The sequence below is a fragment of the Balaenoptera borealis genome (genome assembly GCF_965194805.1).
Source record: "Balaenoptera borealis genome assembly, chromosome: 5".
NCBI classification, from domain to species: Eukaryota; Metazoa; Chordata; class Mammalia; order Artiodactyla; family Balaenopteridae; genus Balaenoptera; species Balaenoptera borealis.
In genome coordinates this window covers 99,637,621-99,663,332 of record NC_138862.1, presented here as the reverse complement: position 1 = coordinate 99,663,332, position 25,712 = coordinate 99,637,621, and the positions used below count along the sequence as shown (strand labels likewise).

Here is a 25,712-nt window from a genome sequence, read left to right as displayed (position 1 = left end):
TCAATGTACCTTCAGGGGATCTGCATGTTAATTCTGTTTTTCCTTATAATACCAAACAATATTTTCCTTTTTTAATTTTCCTTGTTTTGATTTTCAGTGATGGTAAAAAGGCAATAATAGGCAAATTTTTGGTGTCTTAATCCAAATAATGCAGAAGTACAAAACTTAACTACTTGTCATTATTTTCTTCTTTATGTGCACACAAAGGGAAAAGTCAGTTTCACTTAAGAATGAATTGTTGGCCAGTGTCGTTGTCCCCGCAGTGAGCCACAGCCACCCCGCGCCTCTGCAGGAGACCCTGCAACACTAGCAGCCGTGTGGCTGACAGGGTCTTGCAGCTCCGGTTGGGTGTCAGGTCTGAGCCTCTGAGGAGGGAGAGCCGAGTTCAGGACATTGGACCACCAGAGACCTCCCACAATATCAGTCGGCGAGAGCTCTCCCAGAGATCTCTGTCTCAATGTTAAGACCCAGCTCCACTAAATGACCAGAAAGCTCCAGTACTGGACACCCCACACCAAAGAACTAGCAAGACAGGAACACAACCTTAACCATTAGCAGGGAGGGTGCCTAAAATCACACTAAGTTCAAGGACACCCCAAATCACACCACCAGATGCGGCCCTGCCCATCAGAAAGACAAGATCCAGCCTCATCCACCAGAAAACAGGCACCAGTCCCTTCCACCAGGAAGCCTACACAACCCACTGAACCAACCTTACCCACTAGGGGCAGACACAAAAAACAAAGGGAACTATGAACTGGCAGCCTGTGAAAAGGAGACCCAAATGTAGTAAACTAAGCAAAGTGAGAAGACAGAGAAATACACAGCAGATGAAGGAGCAAAGTAAAAACTCACCAGACCAAACAAATGAAGAGGAAATAGGCAGTCTACCTGAAAAAAAATTCAGAGTAATGATAGTAAAGATAATTCAAAATCTTGGAAATAGAATGGAGAAAATATAAGAAACGTTTAACAAGGACCTAGAAGAACAAAGAGCAAACAAACAATGATGAACAACACAATAAATGAAATTAAAAATTCTCTAGAAGGAATCAATAGCAGAATAACTGAGGCAGAAGAACAGAGAAATGACCTGGAAGATAAAATAGTGGAAATTTTATCCACTATTTTATTTATTTATTTTATTAAAATTTTATTCCAAATTTTATCCAAATAGTGGATAAACTACCATAGAGCAGAATAAAGAAAAAAGAAGAAAAAGAATTGAGGACAGTCTCAGAGACATCTGGGACAACAGTAAATGCACCAACATTTGAATTATAGGGGTCCCAGAAGAAGAGAAAAAAGAAAGGGACTGAGAAAATATTTGAACAGATTATAGCTGAAAACTTCCCTAATATGGGAAAGAAAATAGCCAATCAAGTCCAGGAAGCACAGAGAGTCACATAAAGGATAAATCAAAGGAGAAACACGCCAAGACAAATATTAATCAAACTATCAAAAATTAAATATAAAGAAAAAATATTAAAAGCAGAAAGGGAAAAGCAACAAATAAAATTGTAAATAATTATGCATCCAACATAGGAGCACCTCAATACATAAGGCAAATGCTAACAGCCATAAAAGGGGAAATTGACAGTAACACAATCATAGTAGGGGAATTTAACACCCCACTTACACCAATGGACAGATCATCCAAAAGGAAAATAAATAAGGAAACACAAGCTTAAAATGACACATTAACAAGATGAACTTAATTGATATTTATAGGACATTCCATCCAAAAGCAACAGAATACACTTTCTTCTCAAGTGCTCATGGAACATTCTCCAGCATAAATTATATCTGGGGTCACAAATCAAGCCTTGGTAAATTTAAGAACATTGAAATTGTATCAAGTATCTATTGCAACCATAACACTATAACACTAGATACCAATTACATGAAAAAAAAAAACTGTAAAAAATACAAACACATGGAGGCTAAACAATACATTACTAAATAACCAAGAGATCGCTGAAGAAATCAAAGAATAAATAAAAAAATACCTAGAAATGAATGACAATCAATTGTTTTAGCCACAGCAATCAGAGAAGAAAAAGAAACAAAAGGAATCCAAACCAGAAAAGGAGATGTAAAACTGTCACTGTTTGCAGATGACATGATACTATACAGAGAGAATCCTAAAGATGCTACCAGAAAACTACTAGAGCTAATCAGTGAATTTGGTAAAGTAGCAGGATACAAAATTAATGCACAGAAATCTCTTGCATACCTATACACTAGTGATGAAAAATCTGAAAGAGAAATTAAGGAAACACTCCCATTTACCATTGCAACAAAAAGAATAATATACCTACGAATAAATCTACCTAAGGAAACAAAAGACCTGTATGCAGAAAACTACAAGACATTGATGAAAGAACTTAAGGCGGATACAAACAGATGGAGAGATATACCATGTTCTTGGATTGGAAGAATAAACATTGTGAAAATGACTATACTACCCAAAGCAATCTACTGATTCAGTATAATCCCTAACAAACTACCAACGGCATTTTTCACAGAACTAGAACAAAAAATTTCACAATTTGTAATGGAAACACAAAGGACCCTGAATAGCCAAAGCAATCTTGAGAAAGAAAAACGGAGCAAGAGGAATCAGGTTTCCTGATTTCAGACTATCCTACAAAGCTACAGTAATAAAGACAGCATGGTACTGGCACTAATATATAGATCAATGGAACAGGATAGACAGCTCAGAGATAAAGCCACGCACTTATGTTCACCTTATCTTTGATAAAGGTGGCAAGAATACACAGTGGAGAAAAGACAGCCTCTACAATGAGTGGTGCTGGGAAAAGTGCACAGCTACATGTAAAAGAATGAAATGAGAATACTTCCTAACAACATACACAAAAATAAACTCAAAATGGATTAAAGACCTAAATGTAAGGTCAGACACTATAAAATTCTTAGAGGAAAACATAGGCAGAACACTCCATGACATAAATCACAGAAAGATCCTTTTTGACCCACCTCCTAGAGAAAAGAAATATAAACAAAAATAAAACAATGGGACCTAATGAAACTTAGAAGTTTTTGCACAGCAAAGGAAACCAGAAAAAAGATGAAAAGACAACCCTCAGAATATGAGAAAATATTTGCAAATGAAGCAACTGACAAAGGATTAATCTCCAAAATATATAAGCAGCTCATGCAGCTCAATATCAAAAATACAAACAATCCAATCCAAAAACGGGGAGAAGACCTAAACAGACATTTCTCCAAAGAAGATATACAGATTGCCAACAAACACATGAAAGGATGTTCAACATCACTAATCATTAGAGAAATGCAAATCTAAACTACAATGTGGTATCACCTCACACTGGTCAGAATGGCCATCATCAGCATTTATTGTCTGTAGATTTTTTGGAGAGGGTGTGGAGAAAAGGGAACCCTCTTGCACTGTTGGTTGGAATGTAAATTGATACAGCCACTATGGAGAACAGTATGGAGGTTCCTTAAAAAACTAAAAATAGAACTACCATATGACCCAGCAATCCCACTACTGGGCATATACCCTGAGAAATCCATAATTCAAAAGGAGTCATGTACCACAATGTTCATTGCAGCACTATTTACAGTAGCCATGACATGGAAGCAAACTAAGTGTCCATCAACAGATGAATGGAAAAAGAAGATGTGGCACATATATACAATGGAATATTACTCAGCCATAAAAAGAAATGAAATTTAGTTATTTGTAGTGAGGTGGATGGACCTAGAGTCTGTTATACGGAGGGAAGTAAGTTAGAAAGAGAAAAACAAATATCATATGCTAACACATATATATGGAATCTAAAAAAAAAAAAGAAAATGATTCTGAAGAACTTATGGGCAGGACAGGAATAAAGACACAGACGTAGAGAATGGACTTGAGGACATAGGGAGTGGGAAGGGTAAGCTGGGACAAAGTGAGAGAGTGGCCTTGACATATAGACACTACCAAATGTAAAACAGATGGCTAGTGGGAAGCAGCTGCATAGCACAGGGATATCAGCTTGGTGCTTTGTGACCACTTACACCGGTGGGATTGGGAGGGTGGGAGTGAGATGCAAGAGGGAGGGGATATGGGGATATATGTATACGTATAGCTGATTCACTTTGTTATACAGCAGAAACTAACACAACATTGTAAAGTAATTATACTCCAATAAAGATGTTAAAAAAAAATTGAATTCTTGAAGCAATAAACTTATTACTGTTATTAAATCTCAACCACGAACTGCATGCATTTTTAGAAGGGAAGTATACATAAAGTGCTTCTGCTGCATACTAAAGCATGATGATTGATTTGAGAAAAAGCATTTGTGCAGTTTTTTGAGTTGCAAGCTAAACTAGCTGTGTTTTTCCTAATGAAACACCATATTTATTTGAAAGAATGGCTATCAGACAAATTATTTTTCAGAACTGGGTATTTAACAGACATTCTTCAAAGTAAAGAAAGCTTGTCACTTCAAGGGAATAAAAAGCTGACTGTATTTTTAGTGATAAAATTTGAGCCTTCAAGTGAAAATTGTAATTTTGTAAAACATGTGTCTAATACCTTAGCTTGATAACTGCCTGATACATAAAAATATTTAAAAAATTTAAAGTCTTTAACTTATTTTTATTGAAGTATAGTTGATTATAAAGATTTTTCTCATGAGATTGCTAGTGATATCAACATATGGTTATTTTTGTTATTATATAATAAAATATGTCAGCATTCGGAAGATATGCATAACTCAGTGAACAGTATTTTCAAAATAACTGGTGATTAATTCTAAAATCATCCATTTAAAGAGTCAATTCAAATGCAGGATAGATCAATGGATTTGAATGTAACTAAATAAAAAAAAAGTTCACTGATAATGTTTCATAATTTACACTGCAACTTTTAAGAAGCTAGCAATTGCCAAGTTTTGGTATAGCACCAAAGAAGAATATACACTGTTACCTAAAAAAGTCATTCAAATACTTCTGTTTCTAATAAGGTAACATTTCTGAGTAAGGTTGGATTTTCTTCGTACACATAAACATAAAAACACATTCTGCATAGACTGAATAAAGAAGGTATGAAAATATGTCTTCTATTAAGGCAGAAATAAGGGTAATAATGCCACTTCTCTCAAAAATAGTTTTTCAAAAATGTAGTTTTTAAATGTCTTTTATACCAACCTGTAATAGATTTATTAATATTTTATATAAGTTAATATTTTTAAAATATTTAAAATTATTTAAATATTTAATATATAAATATCAATAGATACAGTCAATGATATGCTGAAGTTGGCTTATACTGAAGTTGACTGGTACATGAGAACTAATTGTTTAATATTCTGGAATTTTGAGAGGCAATTGTTAAACTAATGACAGCTAGAAATCTGAGATGATATCAAGATTTACTTCATACAAATCACAAAGGTTACAAATCAGGGCTGTTTTTTTTGTTTTTTCAGATATCTGGTTTATCAGCTATCACTGACATAGCTCACCTAAATAAAAGCTCTGTGGATTTCTTGGTAATTTCAGAGTATAAGGAGTTCCTGAGACTAGAAAGCTTGAGAACTGACTTCAAATATATGATATTATTATATTTATAATTAATCACAAGTTCTAAAACTAAATATAATTCAAATCCTATGATAAGTATTAATAGTTATGGGGTGACTCAAGAAGAGTATTTGAATTATGGGCAGAGTTGGGAAAGTAACCAATACTTATTGAACATCTAATGTGAGCCAAAGTATCATGTGATATGATGTTCCATATTTTAGTTTGCATATGAAGTAACCATATCTATAAAGGAGTATTAGAGAAAAACATTAGAGATTCAGATATAAAGTGAAAATTTCTGGGATGCTTCTTTCGTGGTATTCAAATTTAGGGGGATTTGAAAGATGGGAAAGAATATTTAACTGTAGTTGAAGTAATCAAATACACCCAGAAATTAATCACTTCTCTTGGTCTTTGATGGTATCACCTCAATTGCAGCTCATCATTCCTCATTTAGATTATTAGCATGAATTCATCAAAATATCTAAAGTGTGTAATCTTTTGCTTGAAATTTCCCAGTGGCACCCCATCTCATTCAGAGTCAGTCAGAATCTTAGTAATCACCTACCTGCCTTACATAATCTGGTCCCCAGATAACTGAATACTTTCGCTACTATTCAACCACTTACTTCTACCCATCCTGCCACATGTGATCTCATGCTATTATTTGAAGAAATCAGACTCGATACGCCATTAGGGCCCCTAAATATGCTGTTATCCTAGCCTTGAAATTCCTTCACATAGACAGCCGCATGGTTTTTACCACACTTCACATGCCTTTACTCATATCTCTTTCTCAGCCAGTCTCACCCTCATCACTCTATTTAAACTGTAACTCTGCCAAGTCACCCTTCTCCCTCTTCCCTGCTTTATTTATTTTCTCTAATTTTATATCTTCTAACATAAAACTGTTATTAAATTTCGTTTATGTTCTGTCTCCATAACTAAAATGAGTGCTCTTCAAAGGCAAAGATTTCATGTTATTTTAATAATTTTTGTATATTCAGCAATAATAATAAAGCCCCATATGTAATTTGTGTTTATAAAATATAATTTGAATGTATGAATGAACAAACAAGGATAGAAACCAGAAGGCTTTATCTAATATTGTGTTTAGGGGACATCCAATAATAAAGTTGGCAGAACTTACGAACATATGTGTGCAGAGCAATAGGAAAGGATAGAGCCAGGGGATGAAGTAGGCAAGGTAAAATCATAAAATGTTCTTCATACCATGTATAAGGTATTAAATAAGGACACTTTGAATCACAGGAATGTGCAATAATCAGAATTAAACATTGTAACACAGATAGAAGGAGGAGGAGAAAGTGAAGGAGAAAAAGAAAAGGAAAGAAAGTGAATAAAGAGGAGGAGAAGGAAGAACTAGAGGTCAGGAGAAGGGTAGAGGGCTATCTAACTAAACTGAGTAATAATGGGGGCAGAGATGGAAGCTGAAGTCATGATATTTATATAATTGGTTTAATTTCCATTACAACAGACAGAAGATAAGGCTGAGAATGGAACCCTTGAAAAATATAAATGTTTGGGAGATAAGTAAAAACAAATAAAATGAGGGTAGAGGGGGTAAGACTAAAGAGCAACAGTGGCTTTGTCAGGTAACTGTATATTGGAAGAAGTGGTCCACAGGGTCCACTTGGTTCAGCATCTAGGAAGTCATGTAAACCCTTGATAGCAGAGTTCATTAGTGTGGTAGAGAGAGAAGCCTTCTTTGCATATTTTAAAGTGAGAAACTTACAATATCCAATGGAATGGGCCGTGCAAGACTCCTCACAGGCTATTGCCCAAGATCTTAATTTTGCCAAGATCTGGTTTCTTATCACTTGACTAAGGGTTTTCCCTATCTAGAAGTCCTTTAGGTATGTGGACAATAATAATTAAAGCTAGAATCTCCCAACAATATTCATTATATTATATTAACCTCAATTTCTGGGAAACCTAGTAGTAGTAAACATTACTAGTATAAGCAAGTTGATGCCAGAAAATGAAGTAGAAGTAGCAAGACTTGACTTTACTGCAAGAAGTAGACAGGTTATGGGAAGGGTAAATAAAGAGTGATATTTGACAGAAACAAACATCAAACATGTTTTTTAAGGCAAGTATGCTTTCAACTATATGTGCAGTACACAAGTGCATATGTGTGAATGTATACGATTGGTAATATGTTGATCAGATACTTAGTTCAAGAGAAGAAAGGACACAGTATGGTGTCTCCTTGGCAAATCCTTTAAGTGTAATTCTGTTATTTAAGAAAGTATCCCATTTGACTGTGAAAAAGTGACATTATTTTCTACATATATTTCATCTACAATATCTCCTCACAATAAAGCTGGTTATTGAACACATTTCACAAACAATCTATTAGATCGACAAGAGAAGATGGTTCTCATTATCCCATAAGATCACTTTAATATTACTTTAGTGCTGTGCTAATGAAAATGGGAAATTCAGCAGGAGCCTATATTCCCAAGTAGGAAAATGTAAGCACAGATGACCAATTGATTTTGAAAAAGAAATGAGCACTCCACTTTTTGTCCATACCCTGACTTTCAGAGCTGGTTATTTTCTTCCACCCTGCCCCCATACAGTAGGCATGTGAAAATATAACAAAACAAAACTTTTGACAAAGTTTAAAGACTGATGCAAGGGAAGAATTTGAAGCATTTATCTATATCACTAAGTAACTACACAGGAAAATAATTAAACATTTGTAATTGTCTTCAATTCAAAATCCCACTAAAGAATTTCAAAATCATTTAATATTCTTTCCAATTTTGTTACATGAGCTATAGCGAAGGTTAGTGAATCTTATCTGTACAAGAAATTGATGTCACCAAAAGAGTCCTTCTCATGGAAAATACTATATGATCTTGGACAAAAAGTAACTCAACAGGGACTAACGTTTACCTCAAGTCAGTAGATCCTCCCCCATTTTACTTTGTTGTTGTATAAGCCCCAGGATCCTAGTATAAACTAAGGGAAAGAGAATACCAAAAGGACACATACTGTGGACTTCTCACTAACCTTTGCAAGTGGAAGCTCAGAGCCAAGTTTGATTTAAATTGAATAAATGCCATAAATCTTGCAACTCAAAAATCATAAAACAATTTATACCTGTTTCCTGCAAAATTCCTCCTAGTCGTCCAGTGCTTATTCTGATTATGGGTTACCAGGAATAATTTACCTTAGATAAAGCCTGGTAGATAAATTTAACTAAAAGTAGAAAGTTGGTCAAGCTTGGCAATGACAAATTAGAAAAGTAAAGAAGCTATTTTATTTCAAATGTTTCTTTTGAATCTATTGAACAATTCATGCGTAAAAGATCCACAGTATGTGTATTAAGAATATGACTTGGTATAAAAAATATGGCAAAAAGGAGTTCTCACTAATGGAGAAGTGAAGTAAAATATATATATATTTTTTTTGCCTATTAAACTCTGCAAATAAATTTCACAATCTTTGTGTTCCATCACTAACCAAATTCAAGTTTTCAGACTTTAATTAATGACGCTAAATAAATCACATCAAAATGAAACAGATTGTTTTTCATGATTTAAGGTGAAAATGTAAAGAAAAATATCTTAGTATCATTATTTAAACCTCTACTTATGTCATTTGGAACGAAATTTTGCACCCTTGCTATGGAAAAAAGGTTAAAACATTTTTGAGTAGAAATTGAAGAGTCTCTTCATAGATTATTTAGCACATAGCTTTAACTTCATTGAACAGGGATTCCAAATAGCATTATCATAAACCATATAAATGATTTCTATCTGATATGACAGTTTAGACCCTAGAAGTATGGTATTTTGACATACTACACAACATTGACTAGAATACAGCATCCTTCCGTATTGTGTCATTATAATCCCCAAAGCGGATACTTTGTCCACATGACCTAAAATGTCTCCACCACAAAGAACGTGGTCCAGAAATCTGATAAAAGAGTAGGGAAGGAAAGACATGCTCTTTCCCTTTAAGGACACAACCTGGACATTTCAAAAACCACATCTGCTCTCATCCCAATGACCCAAACATGACGCAGACCTAGCTGCAAATCATGCTGGGAAATGTAGTCTTTATCCTGGACAGCCATGTATACTGGTAAGATTTGGAATACTGTATCTATGAAACACTGTATCTATGAAAGTGGAGAGTGAGTGTTGGAGAACCATAGCTGTCCCTGCTACGTTGTCTCTGCATAATGTTCTTTCAGTTTTCAGTTTTTATCCCCATGTAAATAAAAATCTAGAAAGAAGTCATTTGTTCAAGAGAACTGAATTTATAGCAAGAGCTTTTCATACTTTTAAGCAGTTGAGTAAAAAACACTTTCACGTTCTTGAAGTCAAGTGTATAGAGGTTAAAAAGGGAAATAAATAATTAAGAGAAAATCAAGGGTACTCTTTAAAATTAGGGATTAATTTATTTAAGTATATAATGTTGTACTATAGATTAGTCCATAGCAGACATTAAAGCTAACTGGTTTGAACATATTCATTTATTCTCTGCCACTATCCTACAAAAGTCTTTAATGTGACTCAAGTATTTGCAACAGAATAAATTAAATAGATTAGATAGATAGGTGATATAACACCTGAATGATGGAGAATTAAAGTCAACTTTCTGAAGAGGAACTAGAGAGCCAGTTGGTACACAAAACTCATACTGTAGTATTTAACAATTTTAAAGTGAGAGTTCTTATTAGGATCTGGATTATTTTTTTCTGTACAAAGTCACAAAGTTAATTTGGAAGCAATATAAATTATATAATTCATACTGTCCATAAGATGAGGGAAAATTACTTTTCTAAGTATAAATTATAATATAAATTTTACAGTTCCTCAAGAAGAGGTATGTGTGTGTGTGTGATGTAGTAAACAATGTTTCCAACATCATTAATGATAAAGCAACTTGAGTAGTTGACAAACCCTAGAATTTAAATCCCACAGTGGTAAATATTTAAACATCTAGCAACTGGCCAGCTGTGTAATTTAGGCAAGCTGCTCACCCATTCAAAAGTTGAATTCTCAATGTTGAAATAATGATACCTACATCAAGGTCATTGTGGCAAATTAAAGATACTTTATATTAAGAACTTAAAAGAAGGTAATTAGCTTTCCAGTCTATATACCAAATATTTATAAAATTTACCATATAAAATTGTCTAAATAAAAATATTTCATTATTAGAATCTATTTGTTGAGACCTCCTATTTTTTCATTTATTTCAAGTGTGTGTAATTGCTCATTGAAGTGTCTGTGTCGTCTGGGTCTTGGCATCTGTGGATAATTTTTCTCTCATTCAGGTTAGGTTTTTCCTCGTTCTTATAATGATGAGTAATTTTCAATTGAATCCTGGATATTGTGGGAATTATGTTGTAAGATTCTGCCTCTTATTTAAAGATTCCATTTTATCAAGTCTCTTCTGGTACCATGTCGGTGAAAAAAGACCATGCAGGTGGTCTCATTACTGATAGATGTGGGGGAAGTCCAAGTTTCTTCCTTGAGCACATTACTGCTGGTGGAAGCTCCCACCTTGGCCTCCACTGATATCTCCCTGGTTGAGAAGGGTAGGAATGCCTCTTTACTGCTTTCGGTGTTATGTCCATTGACATGGTGAGTGGTAGCCCCATTACTCCCAGGCAGTGGTGAAAGCCCTAACCCTCCACTGGGCCTCTTCTGACACCATCCAGGAGGACTGTTATTGCCAGGTGAGAGTGGAACTCCAAGCTCCCCACCTAGTCTCCATGGCACTGAAAATGGAAGGAGGCTTTTTGACAACCAGCAGGGATGATAGTCCTAGTTCCACACTTGGCCTTCATGCACCACAGATGCGTGTCTGTGTGTGTGTGCTCACATGTGAGTGTGTGACAAGCCTTTAACAGTCTTACAAGAGAGAAAGTCTAGGCTCTTTATTCAGCCTTTGCTGGTGGATGTGGGGCCATGATTTTTTCTGTGGTGTTTTGGCTGGAATAGAGTAGTTACTGCCTGGAAGTTTTGTGTCTTGCCAGACCTATTCTTCCTTTTCCTTTGGCTAAACACACCAGTCTTTTGGGGGCTTTTTAGCCCACTGGTATTTCCAGATTGCTGGTTTCTCTAACATTGAGGCTAGGATATATGAAGAAAAGTGAAAACCCAGAGGACTCACCATCATTTTGTTCCCCAGATCCTGAGGTCCCTCGCTGGTATGCCTTTTCTCTCTGCCTTTCAGAGTTTCCATATGTCTGTTTTATGTATAACGCACAGTGATTTTAGTTCTACTTAGGGGGAGGAATAGGGAAAAGTGCATCTACTTCTTTCCAGAGGTGAAAGTTCAGTCTTTTAACTACTAAGAAGAATATTTGAAACATACAAAATAATACTGTAACAGTTATGTAATTTTTAAAGCATGTTAACATAATGAACACCTCTTCATTCACTACCTGATCCTAGAAGGACATAAACCTGTGCCCATCCCCCAGCTTCCAGGTATAAAATAAATTTTGTATTTATCATTTCCTTCCTTTTAGTAGGTTTTTCAAGTTTCACCTATTTATTTTATATTTAAAAATACTATTTTGTTCACACACAAGCATATATGTGTCTTTTTTTTTTCAAACTAATGGGATCATCTGCATACTGTTCTACAATTTGCTTATTAAAGTAACTATACTTTGATGTATTTGCAAGCTCTTCCTACAAAAATCTATTCTGGAACAATATTGTTCTTGACAAAACAGAAACTGAGAGTTAGTATTAATGTATTATACTTGGCTTTACTCAGTTTGGCAAATATATTGCTCTTTTTCATTTGACTTTCCCTCATTTGACTTTTCCATATATCCACCATTCCTTTGAGTCATATACATAAGGATTAGAGTATGCTAGCAGTTTTTGTTCATTGCTCTTCTTTTTCTGGGTAGACATATTTATGGAGGCATGGTTTTAGCTTGCTTAATATTATTCACATGTGCATTCACAGAGCAATAAATTGTATCCTGAAAGGGGTCATGACACTGAACTTATTCCAAATGCCACTTCTCATTTCAGCATCTCAAACTGGTATAAAGGAAACAGTCTGGATTTCTCACCTGTCACACTTTTTAAAATCAAAGTCGAAGAGCACATTCTAGTTAATGGGCACAAATTTAAACCAAATAAGTTCATGAAATTCACAGACAGTATTGTTTAGCTGCTGGTTCTTCATACATCTGCTAGTTCTTTGTTCCTTTAAATAAAATCTACATTTGCAGGGTATTCAGAACTGAAGAATGCACTAGAAGCTCTGACATAAACTTGCAGTTTTTAGCATTATTGAAAGTGAAAAGACCTATGAATCTTAATTGGCTTTTGATTTAATTATAGTATATCATCCATAGTTACTTCTAATAATAAATCTTAAAGTTTCAATTTATCAAATTTCAAAAGTTAGCTAAGTTTATAATAAAAGTTTATTATGATTAATATTTAGTTTGATTAGGGATAATATACACTTATTGGTTCTTATTTTCTCCTTTTAAATGGAAATATATTTTGGAGTACATCTTAATAAAACAGTAGAAGTATATTGAGAAAAAGTAACCTTTCCTTTTAAAAATGCTCAAAAAATTATACAAATCCATTTAAGAAACACACACACATATATATATAGTGCTCAGTGTGTCAGTAACCTTTTAAGTATTTTATAAAGTTTTTAATTTTTTTATTGGGGTATAGTTGCTTTACAATATTGTGTTAGTTTCTGCTGTACAGTGAAGTAAATCAGCTATATGTATACATATATCCCCTCTCTTTTGGATTTCCTTCCCATTTAGGTCATCACAGACATTGAGTAGAGTTCCCTGTGCTATAGAGTAGGTTCTCATTAGTTATCTATTTTATACATAGTAGTGTATATATGTCAATCCAAATCTCCCAATTCATCCCATTTCCTCCTTCTCCCTTTGGTGTCCATATTTTTCTTATCTACATCTGTGTTCCTATTTCTGCTTTGCAAATATGTTCATCTGTACCATTTTTCTAGATTCCACAAATATGTGTGTTAGTATACAATATTTTTCTTTTTCTGACTTACTTCACTCTGTATGACAGTCTCTAGGTCCATCCACGTCTCTGCAAAAGGCAAAATTTCATTACTTTTCATGGCTGAGTAATAGTCCATTGTATATATGTACCACATCTTCTTTATCCATTCCTCTGTTGATGGATATTTAGGTTGTTTCCATGTCCTGGCTAAGCGCTACAATGAACATTGGGGTGCATGTATCTTTTGAAATTATGGCTTTCTCCAAGTAAAGGCCCAGGAGTGGGATTGCTGGATCATATGGTAGTTCTATTTTTAGTTTTTTAAGGAACCTCCACACTGTTCTCCATAGTGGCTGTATCAATTTACATTCCCACCAAAAGTGCAAGAGGGTTCCCTTTTCTCCACACCCTCTCCAGCATTTATTGTTTGTAGATTTTTTGATGATGGCAATTCTGACCAGTGTGAGGTGATATCTCATTGTAGTTTTGATTTGCATTTCTCTAATGATTAGTGATGTTGAGCATCCTTTCATGTATTTGTTGGCAATTGGTATAGCTTCTTTGGAGAAATGTCTATTGAGGTCTTCTGCCCATTTTTGGATTGGGTTGTTTGTTTTTGTGATACTGAGCTGCATGAGCTGCTTGTATATTTTGGAGATTAATACTTTACAGTTGCTTCATGTGCAAATATTTTCTCCCATTCTGAGGGTTGTCTTTTCATTGTTTATGTTTTCCTTTGCTGTGCAAAAGCTTTTAAGTTTCATTAGGTCCCATTTGTTTATTTTTGTTTTTATTTTCATTACTCTAGGAAGTGGGTCAAAAAAGATCTTGCTGTGATTTATGTCAAAGAGTGTTCTGCCTGTGTTTTCCTCTAAGAGTTTTATAGTGTCTGGTCTTACATTTAGGTCTTTAATCCATTTTGAGTTTATAAATATTATAAATATTAATTTAGGTCATCTATATAATAATCCTGTGAGGTAGGCACTATTAGGATCTCCATATTATAGACGAAGAAACTGAGGCACAGAGAGGTTAAGTGATTGCCAAAGGATGGGCAGCTAGTTAGTAGTAACTAGGAAACAAACCCAGGCAGTCTGCCTCCAGAATTTTCATTCTTTACCATTAAACTATGCTATCTTGATTATACACACACACACCCCTAAATACTGTGGTGATAATAAAAACAATAAACTTCTTAATATTTAAAAAACTAGAAAAGCAAAGTTCTTCCAAGTAAATTTTTTGAGACATATTTTTGTTTTTCTCTCTATCCTTATGCATGCCTTTTCTACTTCTGGTTAACACCAAATAACCATTACCTTTCTGATCAATAGTACTTGCTAATCTATGTCTTTATCTCCATTAAAATCTGACTGTAATTACCTTTATACGATATTTCCTGAATAATTTGAATCATTTCTTTAGTAGGTATTCTTTCATGTTTCTTCCATATTTTTATCACCTGTGTACATGTATTGGTTGACTGTACTCTTTAAGTGAGTTTGTGTGAGGGCCCGGATGTCAATTCAGCTGTTTTGAAAAGAGTGTTCAAGGCAGGCATTGAGGGGAGGGGCCCAGGAAAAGGGCACACTCCACAGCCTCATGTAACTACAGCTGGGCCATGGTCACAGGGAGAAAAGGGAAGTGGAGCTCATTCTCCCTGCCTGAGGGTTATCCTAGAATTTTTATTTTCCTCCAGTCAGAGGAAAGACAACCTCTCTGTCAGCTGCCTGCCAAAGTGGCCTTAGTTTTACTGGAGAGAATATACAATCATAACAATGTGCCTCAAGAACCCTGTGTGTAGAGTTTGTTCTTGTTAGGCACCAATAAACGTGCCTGGTTGATTCACAGCCACACTTTGTATTGACATTAACCAATCAATTGCAAGCAGTCAATGTTCAAACAAAATCTTATATTAGTGTAACAAGTGTATTTGTATTTTAAACCTGATACTTTTACAAATTTAGACAAAAACCTGGTGAATATATATAAAAAGGCTAAATGAGATTAAGCCTCAAAAGAGATTTTCCCAGTATGTCTTCCAAACACAATATTTATTTCAGCAAATTGCATTTGGGAGACAGGTGTTTGAAACAAATGTTATTTGAACCAACAGATGTATGGATAATAAATGAACATTATATAACTCAGAAATGATTTTTGTTGTTACCCATTAGCACCTGTCAATAAAATTATATATATAGAAAAATATACACTGTTTGGGATTAAATGATACAAGGATACAATGTTCTTCCTGTATTGGATACTCTCCCCCCACGCAGCCCCCACTGCTATCGGTTTCCTATGGCTGCTGTAACAAGTTAGCACAAACTGAGTGGCTTACAAAACACAAAGTATTATCTTTCAGTTCTGAAGGTCAAAAATCCAAAATGAAACTTACAGGGCTAAAATCAAGGTATCAGCAGGGCTGATTTCTTCAGGAGGCTCTATGGGAGAAGCCACTTTCTTGCTCCTTCCAACCCCCTTTCTCCTCCCTCCTATTTACAAAGACCTTGTGATTGCATTGAGTACAGCTGGGTAACCCCAGCCTCCCCACCTCAGAATCCTTAACCTAATCACACCTACAGAACCCTTTCACAGGTTGCAGGGATGAGGATGTAGACGTCTTTGGGGAGCCCTTATTCATTCAGCCTATTTCCTCACCCACCAAAAGTACTCAAAACCGTGTGTTTCCAGCATGTCGATGGTCATTAACAATCATGGATAACCGAATATATTTCTGCCTCAGTCAAAGAAAAATCTTCAGGAATCTAGAGTTTTCCAGGTTAATTGGGCCTTCCCTTATTGACTACAGGTGTAGACATGACTCAGCTATCATTGTGCATTTCACTTCTGCCCCTTAACAGTACTGTAGCAGGCAATTAGTTGTAAAGAAACATCAATGAAGACCTAAGTGGAGTAAAATCAAATAAAGGCAGCTGGCATGGGAAATGGATATTAAAAAAAAAAGGACTGTGAAGAATATACGAGGAATAAACTCTATTGACAATATTTTGATATGAAGTGGAATTATGGTGTGATCCTTCAAGGATATAAAAACATTTTGTTGGTGTATTACTCAGAAATATACTTAGGTGCACATAAGAAAAACCTGATAAGGTCTTAAACAAAGAAGGACCATATTTTCCTTACTTAAAAGGCAATCTGCAAGTGAAAGCTTCAGTGCTGGCTTGACAGCTCCTTCTCTCTTCTCTGCCATACACATTTGTCAGAAGACGGCTGTTCCAGCCTCCAGGAATCCTCCCTGCATTTCAGAAATCAGACAGGAAGAAAATAACAAGAACATAAATATGTGATGGCTGCACCTGTCCCTTTTTGTCAGGAACACAAAAACTTTCCCTGACCACACCCACAACTCTAAGTTACATTTGCAAAACTCTGTCATATGGCCACTCCAAGATACCACAGAGCCTAGGAAGTAGCTGAGCACACGACTTTCTCCTAAGTAAGAGATTAGACTTTGACCATGCCACTACCAACATCTGTCAGTTTGTTAATAGTTTTCTTATGTAAATGTTGTCTCATATAATTCATAATCAAGGCTGTGGTTCTGGTGAAAAGATCTATGTCAGGAATGACTGAGATGTGACCCAAGGATCTTCTTGTTTGCTGCCCATACTGGACTTTCATTGAACACACCAAGTTAAAATTGCTGAATATTAGCTGAGTTGCCAAAGGGAAAGAACAATCCTGAGAACTGTACGTTTTCTGAACTAAGGAAACCATACTTTTCCCTAGGAACCAATGAGATGTGCTTGATAAACCAGTCGTGTGTATAGAACAAATTTACCCTCCGATCCAAAATTCTTGGAAAACAACCATGTAAGTCTGCATGACCTTCCTCTTTTTTTCCCATAAAAACCCCTATCAATATTCCTCCAGTGGGGCACTATTCTGGGCTCCTCTGAAATCTGTGATCCCCAAATTGCAATTCTAAGACCCCAAATAAACTATCTTTTTGCCTCTTTACGTTCGTGGTTCTTTTGGTTGACATTTTCAGGAGAAGTTTGCTGGGCAGCATTTTAAAATTACCTGGGAAGCTTGATCAAAATACACTGATCCCCAGCTTCCTCATCATGATTACAGCATTATGAGATACTCTGTGGGCATAAGGGCATGAACATAGATATTTTGGAGAGGAATTCCCTACCTCCTCTTCCCCACGCCACAATGTTTGAGAACTATTACACTATACACATAATGAACGATGAACCTCCCAGAAGCAATGCACCAAAACGATGTCTCTAATCTTTATACAAAGATTGTCCATGAAAATATTAAGGAGAGATGTTTTCTATACCACTTACTACATTTCTATTTAACTGCAAACTAAAGGTGAGAAATCTCTAATTAATGAGCTCAAGGAGGTGTAGGGAGCATGTGTTCAAAATAGGTGACCCCTACATTACTCAATAAGAGATGAGTCTTTTAAACTAAGAAAAACTCTACTGAAAGACCCAATCATTTAGAAGAAATATCAGCTTAAATTGATTTACACACCTTTACTGAAAAAGATGATGAGAAAGAGGACCATTAATTACTATGCCTTTTATTTCTACAAATTTAATGTCTGGGGGAAAAAGTAGACTATTTTACTGTATACTATGTTTATAAAGGATAATTTACAGTTCTTGTTCAAGGAAAAATATGATACCTTCCAAAATGTAACATATTTTTGGTTATACATATGTTTTGCCTACAATATTCTCCCTAAAAAAATAAAAATAAAAACTTGACACATTCTTTTATTAAACTTTAGTTGTAATAGCAGGAACTATCTTAATTTATTCCTCTAATTATCTCAGTAATCTCATGGTGTTTAATATAGAAATAAATTAATGAACAATTTTATTCAATGTAACCTGTAAAAAATTGTAGTGGGTAAGAAAGCAAATGTTCCTTTTCACTAAAGGAAGCAATTTAAATATCTTCAAATTTATTCTTTTTTTTTTTTCACGAGAACCTATAGAGCAAGTGAACTTTTGAGACTTAGTGCTATGGCTTTTCAATTATATTCTGTTGGCTTGCTGAGAAGGGAAAGAGTAAGCAGGAGGAAATTGAAACTGTAAGATTTATAGTGGAGCAAAGTAAATCTGATTTGGAATAATGAACATTTTCATGCCATCAAGAAGATTGTTTCTGTATTTCCATAATTTTTAGCAAGGCACTTTTATATTTTAACAGTCTTGTTGTTTGTCAATGAGAGATAATCTTTAAGGCCATTAATTTTTATACCATAAGATATTTAAAAATTCTCATTTACTAGAATTACTATGTATGAACAGATAACATAATGAATTGGAATGGACACATTATGTCATATTAGAAATATAGACATATATAGAAATATAAAAATATTTTAGAATTAAGGTGTCAGAGGTTGGCAGTGGTCTAGGAAGGGGTCTATTTTGTTTGTGTTCTGCAGTTTCACATTCCTTCTGAAGGGAATTGCCTTCACCACATCCTCAAGAGTGAGTAGCTTAAACCTGTATTTGCACACAAGTAAGTAGGCTCTAGGATATGCCTGTTGGACTTCCCTGGCAGTCCAGTGGTTAAGACTCCACACTTCCACTGCAGGGGGCACGGGTTCAATCCCTGGTCAGGGAACTAAGATCCTGCATTCGCTCGGGGCAGGCAAAATTTTTTTTTAAAAAAGGATATGCATGTTGAGTCATTTTAATGGTGGAGTACTAAGTTTGCAATAAGGGATTTCACGTTTCTGGAGGAACAACAACTATTGTTCTTCCGAAGTTAATCAGTAGAACTGTTATTAACATGCTAGAACTATTGCTGTGTGTTATAATGATATTACAGACTCTATGAGACTTAACCAAAGGCTCAAGTTTCCATAGCTATCCATAGTCTTAACCTACATTTCTAGAAAAAAATGGAACGATTCTGTTCCTTGCAAACTGGAAGAGTGTGCAAAATTACTCAAAACCAGTCACTGTAGCAGACAGTGACTTTTCAGGGTATGACGGTAGTTTAGGTAAAGGCAGGTGATGTAGAAATTCTGTGCATAGGGCCTAAAGTAATGTAAAGTTTCTTAGCAAATTTTTAAGAATGCCTGTGTCCAGAAGAAGTTTTCTAGTGCCTAGACATCAGCTTGATAACAGTGTTCAACCATTATGTCTATATAGTACATTAATAAGGAACATCATGTGGAAGGTGAGAATCATTTTCACACATTCTCTATTGTTAAGCTTTTTGAGAGAAGAAAAAAATGTAAAAGACTGATTTTAAAATACGACATGAGGATGCTGAGCCTCCCAGTAAAACTCACACAGTTGGGGACCTCTGGCTTTGCTGTTTATTAACAATGAGGCTGGTTTACATGACACTTTCATGTAGAAGTAGGAGGTTATCTGAGATTTTAAAATGTGAATTATAGTTCCATTGTACTTCCACTGAATTATGATCCAGGGAATTATTTAATATTATTGGAGCTGTTCACTCGGAAGCTGATTATATGTTCTCTTTTGTGTGTTAATGAAGTATGGGATTTCTTGCATCTGCAGGAAAACTTAAATGTCATTCTGATAATTCTTTTTCAGGTAAATTGCATATTTCACTGTTAGTTTGGTACAAAGACTTCTAATATGAAGACAATGTTATTAACACTAAAAAAAACAAGGGAGTATTACAATTTCTTAAATTATTCTCAGACTTTGGAAATACAATTAAATATTTTGTGACTAATTTAATATAAGTGGCTATAATATGGGGGAAAGGTATAAGGTATATTTTTCAGAGCTGAGTGTGGGGAGGGGTGATTATGCTTAAAAAATGAAAGATCTGAGTAAAATAATAGATCTGGATACGATAAAACTTGGTCCTACTCTGCAGTTTACAACCCAGTATAGTTCAACAGAAAGACTCAGAGCTGATTTGTATATAATCTAATAAAATGCCATTTCTATTCATCTTTGCTTTGTTATACTGTTTCCATGCTACGAACTTGTAGCAGTTTTTCCTCATTCTGATTTTTTTTTGCTCTTTACACAATCCTATCATTACATTGATGGTGCTAATTACAATCTGATTGGTATTATTATACATGGAGTTTTTACTCTGTACCAGACTGTGTGCTAAGCCAATCAATCCAACGCAATAGGAATCAACAGAGTGGTTATAATTGGATTGCCTCTGGAGTCAGATGCACATGCTCTATTTTCTGATCTATCAATGATGAACTTTGTGACACTATTATCTACCTCTCTATGTATTAGTTATCAGTAAAATGGAAACGATAATAACATGTACTATTAAGATTGTTGTGAGAATTAAATGAGTGCTTGGCATGTGATAACCAATTCATAAATTATAGTTGTTGTTATTGATATAATTAGCTCCATTTTACAGTTGAGAAAACTAAGGCTTAAAGTTGTAAAGCAATCTGTCAATATCATATAGCTACCAAATGGTTTACACAGGGTTTGGATCTAGATCTTCGTTCTGACATCAGAACCACACTTTTAAATACTATGGCCATACTACTGTCTAATATCACTAATCTAGTTTTGTCAATTATTGTCATGTTTTAACCTTTTATCCATGGAGAAACGTAAACTCTCTATATAAGGAGGCTGAATGTTGACTTAATATAATTGAAGATGGAAATATTATGCTTTATGCTGGGTATGGTAAATGTTGACCAATATTATATGTACATAGATGAAGAATATATGATCTTCATATATTGAGAAATGCCCCTTTGCTAGCACATATGCATACTAAAATATTTCTTGTTGGAACAAGGAAATAACCTTGTGAACAGATTCATGTGTTCCTATGTATAAACTGAAGAATGAATGTAAATTAGAAATTGTGAGTTGTAGGATGGAAAAAGCATGGCAACTGGTATTTATGGGGAAATAAAACTAACAATTACTGACAGAGTACCATGGCTCTACATGTTCATTCTGATATTAATTATCAAATGGTCCTGTAAGTCATTATTATTCCTATTTTAGAAGTAATAAAACAGATACTCATATACGTTGGGTAATTTGTTCAACATCATAGTAATGGAACAGAAGATTAATAGAGACCAACAAAAGAAAGAAAAAAAAGAAAAAAATGTAGTTAAAATACGTACATATGTTGCAATGAAGCCTGAAGGTCATTTAGAATGATATTCTAATATCTGGTGACAGTTTTAACTAAACACCTCCCAGATGCATCGTTGGATGGTTTTGGCTAATACAATTACCAGCACCAAACCAGGGATGAGCTCCATTTTCCCAGTGTCATTTAGTTCAGTGGTCCCCAACCTTTTTGGCACCAGGGAATGGTTTTATGGAAAACAATTTTTCCACGGACAGGGGGTGGCGCAGGGGGATGGTTCAGGCGGTAACGTGAGCGATGGGGAGCGATGTGGGGCAGCAGATGAAGCTTCACTCGCTCGCCTGCCACTCACCTCCTGCTGTGCGGCCCGGCTCCTAACAGGCCGCGGACCTCTGACTTAGTTGACCCAGCTCTTCAATTCGGTATGCATTTCACTTATCTTAATGTGCAATCCTATATACGCACTGAAATTTGATTGTGTTTTTAAGCAAAATTGTTCCATTTGGTTAACTTAATCTATTTGGGGGATTGGTAAATAAATTACTGAAAACAAAACAAAAACTACTAAGATAGAATTAGTCAAAGCTGATCTTGGTCAAAATCACTAAATGATAGAAGCAGGCCAATGTTACAGGGAGCAAGACAATATTACAGGGAGTTTGGGGCCGTGGGAGCACTGTCACCCACTCTTCAGTGGAAAAGTCATTCAACAGAAAGGTAGGGGTCAGCTAGTATCCCCTGAGAGAGTCTCCTGGAAGCCAGTTCTATTTGCTATGATTGAAAGATGGAATAAAGTAAGCACAAGACTGTAGAAAAAGTATTTATGCTGTTAAATGCATTTCTTCAGTTTTAGGAGACAACACTGATTTTATCCCAAGGACAAAAATACTATTGTAAGAAATGGGGATGTGAAGGGAGGATGAGTTTCAAATTAGACAGGAGGATAATCAAGGCAAGAAGATCACCCAGTAGTATTATTTATAAAATAGAGATAACAATTACTTATAGGATTGTCCTAAAGATTAACTTAGATCACATGTAGGATAGTGTCCGTCACATAATACAAACTGAAATTTTATTTTGTCCTCCCCTCTCAAACTCTTCTACACAGATACAAAAATAAAAGCCCCCATTTATGGATTAAGTTACTCTTATCAAGTCTCCCTCAAGGAATATCAGTAGAACCACATTTTTTAAAACATTCTTGTCTTTTGTGATCTGCTGTTTTTAGTAATATCTCCTTGCAGAGCCAGAGTTCCTGACAGGAACTGTGTGTTTGCTTTGGGAGCAAGAGACTCCAAACTAAAATGTAAATCTCCTTTGCTGTAAAACTTGCAATGTATGTAGGCAATACTGGCATGCTGACTTTAGCCAATATGGTTCAGTTTATTGTGTTGCCCACAGTTAGTCCTTAACTTGAGGCAACTGGGATTCATTCCCACAAATAAAATGCCTGAGCTAAAGACTAGGAGGGTAGGGAGAAACACAACAGGGAGTCTTATTTTCTTCTTTATTTCTTGATTTGAAGTCAACTTCAAGTGAGTGGACGAAAGCTTAAGAGAAACCCCACTGGCTAAGAAGCTTTAGGACCCTCACTGAGGCTATAATTTAAAACGGATGATTTGTATTATCAATTAGATAATAAAAATAGAAAACTACCTATCTTTATACTATAAAATGTAAATATGGCAGTATGTTTGGAAGACAGTGGTTAATTTTTAATTAATTCAAAAAGTTTTTAGTATTTTTTTAAAATTTGGCTTAAAATTTTTGATCTCAAGTATCTTAAAGTATATACTGTATTCCTTTTCTTTTCCATCTGTGCATGTTCCATTCCGTTGTTTAACCATTTTTATAAATCTCAAAACTATTTTTTAAGACTCTACATAAGACCCTACATAACAGTCTAACTTCTTATTTTTAGTATTCACATGTTTCAACAAACCCATGATTTGGGTTTGATTGTAGTATAGACATATTTTATATCTTTCTCTCATTACATATTATATTATATGTAATTTATTCAATGTATGACTTAATTAGATATTTACTCTACGAGGTAAGAGGAATACAATGATGACTGAGGCATTAGACCCTAATCTGTAGGACTTCATAGATTAGTACATCATTGTTCAATAAAAATATACTAAAAGCCACATAGGTAATTTTAATTTTCCTAGTGGTATCTTTAAAAAAGTAAAATAAAATAAATTAAATTAATTTAAATTATATATTACTATATGTCAAATATTTCATAAAGTAATCAATACAAAACTTTACTGAGATATTTTATATTTCTTTTTCCATTCTTAGTCTTGGAAAACTGGTATTAGTTTTATAATTAGTAGGACATCTCAATTTGGCCTACGCACATTTCAAGTGCTCAAAAGCCACATGTAGCTAATGGTTACTGTGTTGGATAATACAGGCCTAATGGATCAATAAAGATATATGTAAATGATACAAATTAACTTTGAATGAGTTATTTTGAAGAATGCTAATGGTATACCGTAGGGAAGATTTTAAAGAAAGTCTATGGTGGAGAGACCCTTCAGTAGAATAAACATGTCAGTATCCTGTTTTCTTATATAGTCATGGAGTAAGGTGGCAGGTAATAAAATGGAATCAGCCTTTAGTTATTTAAATTCACTTCCAGATCTGCAGATGCAGAAATGCTGAGTCAGCAACTTGGAATAAACTAGAATTTAGAAAACCTGGCTTGTACTTTAGCCTTTCAGAAACTTAACAACGGAAGATTAAAACAGGCACACTTATGAGTGGTCATAATATGGAGAAAATGACGTTTGATGGAACTCTAAGGTACTTGGGAAAATATATCAGCTTTAGGGGACTACTTCCCTCCAGAGAAACCTCTGGATATGGTGAAACTGAACATGTCTATACTCTATGACTCTGATTCCAAGACTAGGTATTTTTCCTAATGAAATAATCAGACACATATACTGAAGCTCAAAGAAAATACTGCAAAAATGGAGACAAATAACAATTTTAATTTTTACATATTATTGTGAAAACAGTTCAGTGTTAAGTATTTTCAGAGCTACTAACTTTACCCTTCCATTTGAAAATTTGTCTCTGACAAATATTTTTATAGGATAACATTTGTCAAATAAGTTGTCTTTTTGTATGAGTCTTTTGAATGTTCACTAGATGTTTCAAAATTTGGGCCTTAATTTCACTCAATTCTGGTATAGGTGATACATTTATCCAATAAAAACAGAGTTTCTCAACCTCAGTATAGTTGATATTTTGTAAAGTAGTTCTTTTATGGGGGTCTGTTAAGTACATCATAGGATGTTTAGCTGCATACTTAGCCTTTACACACTAGATGGCAGTTGCACTATCCAAGTTGTAACAACCAAAAACACCTCCAAGGCACAGCCAAATGTTCTCTGTGAGACAAAATTGCCTTTGGTTGAAAACCATGTGTAAAGAGTGGTAGATCCATCAAGATTCTTTCAATATATTGAGAAATTCAAAAGTTTAATTATAGATTTGCAAAATTAAACCTTGTCTACAATCTGTTCTATCATCTTTTAATTTGGTTTCACTCTGCTCTGCAGAGATAAATTTTAAGGTCTTCCCATTTGTAAACTTTGTTTCCAATAATTACATTTCACTAGAATCTACAAAAGATTAAGTTTTTTAAAGCTCCATAAAGTGAATAGTCTGTTTCAAAAATTTTGCATATGTTTAACAAACTGCAATCAAATTTAGGAAAATTAAGAAAATATCCATGCCACTGTAAAATTACATTTATTAAAAAATAATTGTGCATTAATTTTGTATCCTGCAACTTTACCAAATTCATTGATTAGCTCTAGTAGTTTTCTGGTGGCATATTTAGAATTTTCTATGTATAGTATCAGGTCATCTGCAATCAGTGACAGTTTTACCTCTTCTTTTCCAATCTGGATTCATTTTATTTCTTTTTCTTCTCTGATTGCTGTGGCTAAAACTTCCAAAACTATGTTGAATAATAGTGGCAAGAGTGGACATCCTTGTCTTGTTCCTGAT

The 25,712-nt window shown here is 34.7% G+C and overlaps 1 long non-coding RNA gene across 1 annotated transcript in view; it reads right to left on the bottom strand.

Annotated features, from left to right (window-relative positions):
* The window catches only part of LOC309629833, a 42,473-nt gene extending 25,409 nt beyond the window's left edge, over positions 1-17,064 (bottom strand). The window contains exon 1 of the long non-coding RNA XR_014245254.1: positions 16,740-17,064. This is a non-coding gene — a long non-coding RNA (uncharacterized lncRNA). The remainder of the gene's footprint in view (positions 1-16,739) is intronic.
* Between the last annotated feature and the right edge of the window lie 8,648 nt (positions 17,065-25,712).